The 8,546-nt window shown below is 41.3% G+C and overlaps 1 protein-coding gene across 10 annotated transcripts in view; it reads left to right on the top strand.

Moving 5' to 3' along the window:
* The first annotated feature begins 1,706 nt into the window (after window positions 1–1,706).
* The window catches only part of KDM4C (lysine demethylase 4C), a 263,533-nt gene continuing 256,693 nt past the window's right edge, over window positions 1,707–8,546 (top strand). For 3 of the 10 annotated variants that reach the window (XM_051788245.1, XM_051788241.1, XM_051788247.1), the window contains exons 1-2: window positions 1,750–1,874; window positions 7,983–8,054. The gene's annotated coding sequence lies outside the window, so the exon portion shown is untranslated. Of the gene's footprint in view, window positions 1,875–7,982; window positions 8,055–8,546 lie in introns of all 10 variants that reach the window. The other 7 variants (XR_007904638.1, XR_007904639.1, XM_051788248.1 and 4 more) reach the window with 6 other exon arrangements.

The following is an 8,546-nucleotide window of genomic DNA, read 5'->3' as shown; positions in this document are numbered from 1 at the left end:
TGTTCTTACTTCCATCTATCAATACAGAAATACTGAGCTACTGGCTTTGAAAAATGATGTTAAGGCATAATTTTCCATAGCCACAGCACGATGAGGATTAATGCTCTCAGACTATTCATGTGCACCCTCAGTCCACTCCTTGGGACTGCCGAGCCAGCGGCACTGACATGTGTATGTTTTGGAATACTGTAATACACTTCAGGCACTTAAGGGCCTCACAAAGACTTGTAACCTGAAAGAAGAACAGATGAGGAGAGGTGCTGACTCAACACTTTCAAGAGTTACTGCTCTACTTTTTCTTATACAAGTACTTACCTTGAGTCTTAGAGATCACCTCTGAAAACAATGCAAAATCATCAATCTTTTGTGCTTTGTATATGAATCATCAAGGAGAAGATAAACTGAATGAGAAACTACATTAACATGCACTGTTTTCTTGTAAGCATTAAACAAACATTTTATTAACACACTCCACCTGCCAAAGGCTTGAGCAAGAAGGCAAAAAACTCCCTCTGTTTCTCCTATTCATATTCAGTGAAAGAAAATTTCTTTCCTTAGGCAGATGAAGATGACTCATTTTAGACATTGCTGGACATAGCAGTGCCATACAGAGATATTCAGAGATACAATTGCATGAGCATTCTTAACAAGTAGTACTGTTTTCAAGTGACAAAAGACCATGAATGTGTCTGAGCACAGCGTAGTTATAGCATTAGACATGTTCCTTTAAAAAAAATCCAATAAAATTTTGGTATTTTCAGGTTTCTTTAATATTGAAAAAGGTTTTGGTGCTCAAAGATATACTGAAGTATAAAGATTTTTTTAACATAGTAGGTATTCTTAAGAAGGACTGAAAAGGACTTGTTTTTCAGTTATCTTTTGGTCTCTTTTAACTATTTTCTTGAATGTAGCAACCAGAAGCCTAAATGAAAGATTAAGAGAGATTACTGATGAGAAGAAAAGTCAAAGCATATCACACAGTGATTAAACCACAGACTTATTTTATCAATAATCTGAACAGTCAAAATTATACTGTACCATGGCACTTCAGAACGTAAACACAAACACATTGAGCATTTTGGGCCTTTGTCACCAAAAGCAACATTAGTTTTGCAAACAAAATCACTTTCAAACAGCAGTACTGACTGATACAGGACACGGCGGTTCAAAGGAGATTAATTAGGATAACCAATTCGACCTCGCAGCATGCTCTAACAGATTCGCCATTGCTATGGATCTGAAAGGTCCTGCCTGTTCAGCGTTACTGAGGTTATAGGAGAAGGAACTTGGCATGAATTTGTTCACAGAAAGTGATCAGGCATTGGAACGGACTGCCCAGGGAAGTGGTGGAGTCACAGGCCCTGGAGGTGTTAAGGAAGGACGCGATGTGGCACTTAGTGCCTTGGTCTAGTTGACACGGTGGTGTTCGGTCATAGGCTGGACTCGACGGTTTCAGGTCGTTTCCAACCCAACTGATCCCGTGATTCTGTCACAGACCGACTTTGCTCGGAAGCGGCGGCGGAAGCGCACAGGTGGCTGTGCGGCGGCGGAAGCGCACAGGTGGCTGTGCGGCGGGCGGGCCCTCTGTGGCTCCGCCGTGCCGGCGCACCTCGCGCGGGGGCGGGCGGGAGGCACGCGCCCCTCCACGCCGTTCCGCCCGGAAGCACCCGCGGCGCCGCCCGCGTGCTCCCGGCACGTGACGCGGGCCGCTCCGCGGGTCACGTGGCGGGTCCCCCGCGCGCGCGCGCGCGTGCGTGCGCTCCGGCAACTGTCATCGCGAGGCCGGGACAGCGCCGGCCCGGGCGGGGACCCGCGCGCGCCGCGACCGGCCCGGCCTGCGGCGGCTGCTGCCCGCTGGAGCCTCTCCGGGACAGGTGCGGGCCGGGCGTGCGGGGCATTGCGGGGCTGCGGAGGCCGGGCCGGAGCGCGGGTTCCCCGGCGGGGCAGCGCCGACCGGGCCCGGGGCGGGGGCGCGGGCGCGGGCGGAGCGGCCCAGGTGCTCCCCGGGGGAACGCGGGATCTCCCGCAGCCGGGACGGAGAGTCCGCCGGGGGCTCCGGCCCCCAGCCATGGCTGGCGGCTGCGGCCGAGGGGGGGGAAGCGAAAGCGCAGGTGTGGGAACGGCAGGTCTCGCGTTCCCGTCCGCGGCCGGCGGGACCGCCCCGGGGGATCGGGCGGCTTCCCCGCGTGTGGGACGTGTGTGGACGGAGCGAAACACAGCATTACTTCTCTCCGTGTCCTTCGGCGCTGTGCTGAAATTACTGTGGACTTTTCTTACAGCCTCTTTTTCGTACAGCTCGTTCGTTCCTGCCCTTCGCTAGGACTTTGAAGCTGTGCGCTGAGTAAAACGCTCAGTTAAGCGCCGGTTCCACGTGTGTGTGTCTGTCTGTGGTTATAGTGCTACACGCTTTCGCAGCTGGTTTTGGGATCAGGGCTCTATGCCACCTTAATAGTCTTCTCTTAATGAGCTTTCTCTCTTCTTTAGTGGATTTTAGCTGGCAATCTGAAAGGTGAAGTGCATGCAAAAAATTACTCCTAATAGCTTAACTGTATTAGGAAAAATACTGGACGTCCACGTGTTTGTTAAAAAATGATACTAGCTCAGAGAGTAAACAGCATTTATTTTTTACGTTTTTAAACTACATTTTTGCAGATTTATGATTCCTGCACTATAGTTATCAGCTGTAGCAAGGGAAGTTACCTGGTGGCTACTAAACGAGCACATTTTAAGCTGAAGCGTTTTCCACAAGAATGAAACTTTCTAGCAGCGTAATACAGGTTATTTTTGTGACTCTGCAATGGGGTTTATTTTCGTGTCCGTGGTATAACATTTGTCTTGGGCTTTATTGTTATTTTTCCTTGAACTGTGATAACTAACTGTTTGCATTGCTGCAGGTACCTTCCAAACACAAGAAAATGGAAAACACAAGCATGATTTCTTTTTCAGTAGTTGAAATGATAGTAAATTGAACCACTGCCCCTCATGCTTATCCTTCTCTCGGCTTCATTTTGGAGTGGTGTTGGTGCTACTGATTGCTGGCAGCTGATGGTTTTCTATTAACTAAGTGCAGATACAGATGTGTATAAAAGCAATTGCCTTTCCAGGGACTGACCCAGGAAACAATAGGTATCATCCAAATACGTGGACATGAGCTGTTGGATTAGGATGTAGATAAGGGAAAAATCTTTAGTCAGTATTGGTTTTGAAAAGTCATTTGTTTTGGTCCCTTTTTTTTTTTGAATGGTAAATATGATGAAATGGGAAAAAATTAAAATCCTGTAAGTTTAAGTCCTTAATTATTGATGAGTATTGCATGCAGAATTTTGTATCTCTTGACCTGATTTTAAAAAATCAGTTAAATAGTTCTTCACTAAAATCTGAGTGCACTGTCACCAGTGATTCAAATCAGAAAATTATGTTGTCAACTTCTAATTATTAGAGTATTCCTAAAGTGTTAGTAGGAGACACAGTACTTAGTAAAAAATGTGATTTTATATGCAACTTTTTAAAAAAATACTGAATTCAGTAGATGTAAGCCTTTCTGACTTTAAACAGCTCTAGATTGGTCTCATTCTTAGTTCTGCAGTTAATTCAGTTATTTACTAACTTTATTCTTAGGCTTCTTTTGCTAAGATATGTTTCATCAGCATGATGCTGAACAGAACGTGAATGGGATTTGTGGTGGTGTCAGTTTTGGTCATCATGGCTGGGCTTCACGAATGAAGATTTAGGAAGGCTCTATCCACATTTGTTACAGGCACGCTGGTGGCTTATGAGGCCAATACGAGACAGACATATCCAGTTGTAAAAGGCACAGCAGAAAGACTCCTTAGATGGTGTATTCTGCAAGACACAGTTCTTTCTGCGTTGCCTTTTCTCCTCGAGAGTGATCCTGCGTGTGTTCTCGAAGGAGACAGCAGCATTATAGATGGTGGACTGTCTCCAGGCCTCCCGACTGGAGGCCAGAGTAGACCAGTTATGTTGATCAATATGGCCAAGGCTGAGATGTTTCAGGGAGTCCTTGTATCGTTTCTTCGGGGCTCCTCTCTTGCGGCAGCCGGTGGCAAGTTCACCATAAAGCAGGATCTTAGGGAGGCGGTGGTCCTTCATCCTGGAGACGTGCCCTGCCCAGCGCAGCTGTGTTCTCACAGTTTTGGTCAAATATGTTTTATAAAGGTCGTATCTTTGTCTTACTATCCTCAGTGTAAATTAGAAAATCCCACCCTAATACTTAATTTTAGTCCACATGAAACTGTATTACTGTAATTCTGTTAATACAAGATATTTTCAAGTTCCCTAAATGATTGCAGGAATCATTCAAAAAGTGATGTCCTGAAATGTTAAGATTTTAGTACTTATCTAGTAAAAAATCTCCATAGTCATTTGATAGCTTGATATTTCATATCACAAAATGAACAAGCGATGTGTTGAGTTCTTTTCTTGATTTTCTTTTAGGTTCACAGGCAGACCCATAGGATATTTTGAACACGTGCAGTATTTTTTACTTACAGGATAGCAGTTGTTGTGTAATCAAATCACGTAATGAAGGTGTCAATAAGAATTTGCTCATCCAAAGTCCAGAATGTGTTATAAACTCTTATTGTAGTTTTGATTTATGAAAACTTAGTATTTACTTCAGGTTTCTTGGATGCCAGTGTGTGTCATAAAAAATTCTTCTGTAGGCTTGCACTTTCCTCCAATCTGTTCAAAATGTGGATTGGCACATAGTGATTGAGTTGTTGGCTTTGTCATATTGCTGAGTTATACAAATACTCATTTTTATCCTTAATTCTGTTTACATCTAACATTTGTGGGACAGTATACCCTGAAAACTGAGGACAATATGAATAAAAAAGGATTTGAAAACTTGTCAAGATTCTAAATTTAAGATGTTAAAATTGAAAGATTTAAAGTTCAAAACATATCTCTGTGAAAACTGATTATTGAAAAAATGTCAGTGTCTAATCAGTTTCATTTTCTGATTTTCAGACACGGTAGGATAATTCAAATACAGATATTAAGGGAAAATTTTATAAACAAAATGCATTCCAGTTCCTTTGTGACATTTCTGCCTGTAAAAGGTGGAGTCACTCAGTGGGAGCTGTTGGGATTTAGCTCACTAGATCTGTGATTTCCGGCTAGGTTTTGTCTGATAAAATTAAAAGGCCAGTTACTAGCCGGTAGCTTGTCTGTAAGAAGACCTAGATAAGTACTTCTATTCATGGTAGATGTTGTATGACAAAAATTACTGTGCTGAGACAGGTTTTGTTTAATTTTCACAGTTTATTTCTTTGATTAAAACAATGTGTAAGTTGCTAAAATGGTAAATGAACCTATGGCTTTGGAGGTGGATAAATTGTTTATAATCATAAACTGTTTTGAAAAAAAAAGAGTAATTTTGATTTAAAATTAAAATAGGGGAAATGTGTAGAAGTCTGCTAACTGCACTATTAATAAAGGCATAGAAATAAAGAAGTGCAAGAAACTCTCTAGGTTTTAGGAATCAAACTCTTCATGTTTGGTTGGATTCAATGATGTATTTGGAGTATTTGATTTGAATCAGTGATGATAAATATTTCAAAACTGACATCAGTAAAAATCTCTAAAATTTGGGAAATTATTAATTAATAATAAAATAAAAGCTTTTTCCTAACTGATTTGTTGCCTTCAAGGTTGTAGGTATGGCTTATATTTGAGTTGGGGAAACTTCTAAACTCACAATGTTCTTTTGTTGTCCCTGTGGAAATCTCCTTTGAATTTACTGAGATATACAAATCTTTGCAGAATTGTAGAATCATAGAATATCCTGATTTGGAGGGGACCCACAAGGATCATTGAGTCCAACTCCTGGCCCTGCACAGGACACCCCAAGAATCACACCATGTGCCTGAGAGCATTGTCTAAAAGCTCCTTGAACTCTGCAAGGCTTGGTGCTGTGGCCACTTCCCCCGGGGAACCTGTTCCAGTGCCCAGCCACCTCCCCTGATGCAGCTTCATGGCATTACCTTGGGTTGAAAAGGATATATATATTTTGATGTTAAGGAATTGTGAAATCCAAGATAAAACAGTATCTTTTGGGAGGAGACCTGCAAAAGCAGTTAATTACATGCCATATGTTAGGGAGATTTTTTTGAGAAATGTGTATTGGCAGAAATGACAGACCTAGTAGAACTGTTTGAAAGTGCTTAATCAGGAAGCAATTCACAGCCACCACCTGCATTTTCTATCCCCATGAATATTACAGACTGTATTTGCAATGAATATTTTTCTGAACTTTTGAATACTTGTAAATTAGCCTTTTGAAAACTGAGAGCTAGGCCAAACCACTGTCCAGACTCTGTGAGCGCTGCACCCAGATTTGATAATATTGTTACACCATTGTGTGAATTCATGAATCTTGAATAGTGCATCTTGAATAGTGCTTGCAGCTTTAATATCCATTTCCCATGACTAAAAATAATTTACTGGAACTGATAAAGATCCAGAAATAGGATACAATGATGATCAGAAATGTGGAATGGATTTTCTGTGGTGAGACTAGAATTTTTCAGCTTGGAAGAGATTCACTGCGTGAGACCATGGTAGAGATCTGTAAGTCATGTGTAGTCAGAAAGCAGTTTGATAACTGTTCCCAGTGTGCACATGAGGTATCAGATAAAACTAAAATGCGAAATACTCAAAATATGCAGAGGAAGATACATCACCTAGCATATTGTTGATTGTAGAGTGCTATGTCATGAGATGTTTTGGATACTAAAGGCCTACAAAGGTTCAGAATTATGGGGAAAAAAATCATCAAACTCCACCAAATGTGAGTAATATCCACTGCGCCTAAGGACTCCTTGATATATACGTTGCTGAAGAATTAGATGGTATTCTGGAAAAGTAATTTATAAGCTACTCCTACACTTACTATTTACTAGATGTCTGCTGTTAGCAGCTGTGGAAACTTGATAGATCTGACTTGCTGTTGCTGAAGCCTGTGACAGGCTCCTTCCGACTAGGACTGTGGATTTCATACGTGCGATTGAATTAAAAAGAAACGTGGGTGGGGCAGGGCAGCCTGCCCGATAAGGCCTAGAATCCGATCAGACAATGCTCACAATGCAAGGCATTATGCAACCCATCGTGCAGGCCATTATGCAGGCCATCATGCAAGTTCTACTGCTGGAGCCAGGGTGCTGTCTTGGTGTTGAATTATGCTAAAGCCAACCAGGTTCACCAGGCTTCAGATACACATCCTGGTTTTTGAAGCAGGATTTGGCAGATAAGCTGGTCACTGGCCTGTAAATCTGTGACTACCAGTCCATCACTTTATAACTATAAAAGCCCAGTCCAACTTTCACGTGGCAGACTCTTCCACATACTTTCTTGAACTGTGGAGCTTTTCCCCTGAAGCAGGGACGCATCTTCATGGTTACTCCCCAGGGATTAAGAGAGATCTGCCAGCTATCTTGTATTGTGAATTATATCAATCTCTACTTAATGGTTGTTTCTTTTGCTAGCTTTGATACAGTTGCTTTAATATAATTGCCTTGGTACAGTGCCCTATACCCCTTTATGTTATATCATACCCTTCTAGAAGGTTTTTAGCTTTACGCTGTGTAATACATAATTTTGATTAAGATCTTTTGTCTGTTCAGTTGTCATAGTAAATAATTCATATTATATAAATATATCTGTTTTGCCATTATTAAAAACCTATAGGACAAAATGATTTAATCAGACCTCTGTAATTCTTTAAATTGAAACCGTTGACACAGTCTGAGGCTAAGGTAGGACTGATTAAGCTGCACCTAAACCCTTCTCTGAGAAGAAGTTTAGAAAGCAAGGGAGTCCTTTCTGTACCTCCTTGACTGTACGGCAGGTCTTTTTTAATAACTTGTCTAAGCCTTCCACTCTCTCCTGTGACAATGGGTTGCAAATAAAAATAAGAAAAGTACTTTTTCTATCTGTTTTTTTCTTCTTGTCCTTTGTCCTAGATCAGTTATTTAAAGATGTTTTTCATGCTGTCAGCCTGGTGTGGGAGAAGAATATCTGTGGAATGAATTCAGGTAATTTTTCAGTTCAATATTTATGGGTTCGAATTAGGCCATTTTTATATTTTTGCAATATTTTTTCTCTAAGTCTAGTACCAAACACAAAAATGCAAACTAGAAATGAAGTTTGCAAACTACTCAGAGCTTTATAGTAAAATTGAGGTGGTTTCAGGAGCTTCAGAATATGGTTACCTACCCGGATTCCTGGTTTCTTAAGTTTTTATAGTCTATTAACATCATTAATGCTCCTAACATATTAAAGCTTAATTGATTCTTCCTGATAATGGTGGATGTCTGAGGAATGCATACCTAATTATGAGATTTGACCTCGTCTCACAAATACAAAACTCTGTCTCCCATATATTTCTTTTATGAGTTAATACAACCAAATAATCTAATTGACAGATTTGGAATTTGTGGTAGATAGGATCTCTTTCAAAACCAGGTACATAAAATAAACAGATATAATTTGCCTGCACATTTACTGTGATTAAAGGAATAATTCAA

The sequence above is a fragment of the Manacus candei genome, unplaced genomic scaffold, assembly GCF_025592945.1.
Source record: "Manacus candei isolate 608988 ecotype Guabito, Panama unplaced genomic scaffold, ASM2559294v1 h1tg000024l, whole genome shotgun sequence".
NCBI classification, from domain to species: Eukaryota; Metazoa; Chordata; class Aves; order Passeriformes; family Pipridae; genus Manacus; species Manacus candei.
This window is presented reverse-complemented; position numbering and strand designations above follow the sequence as displayed.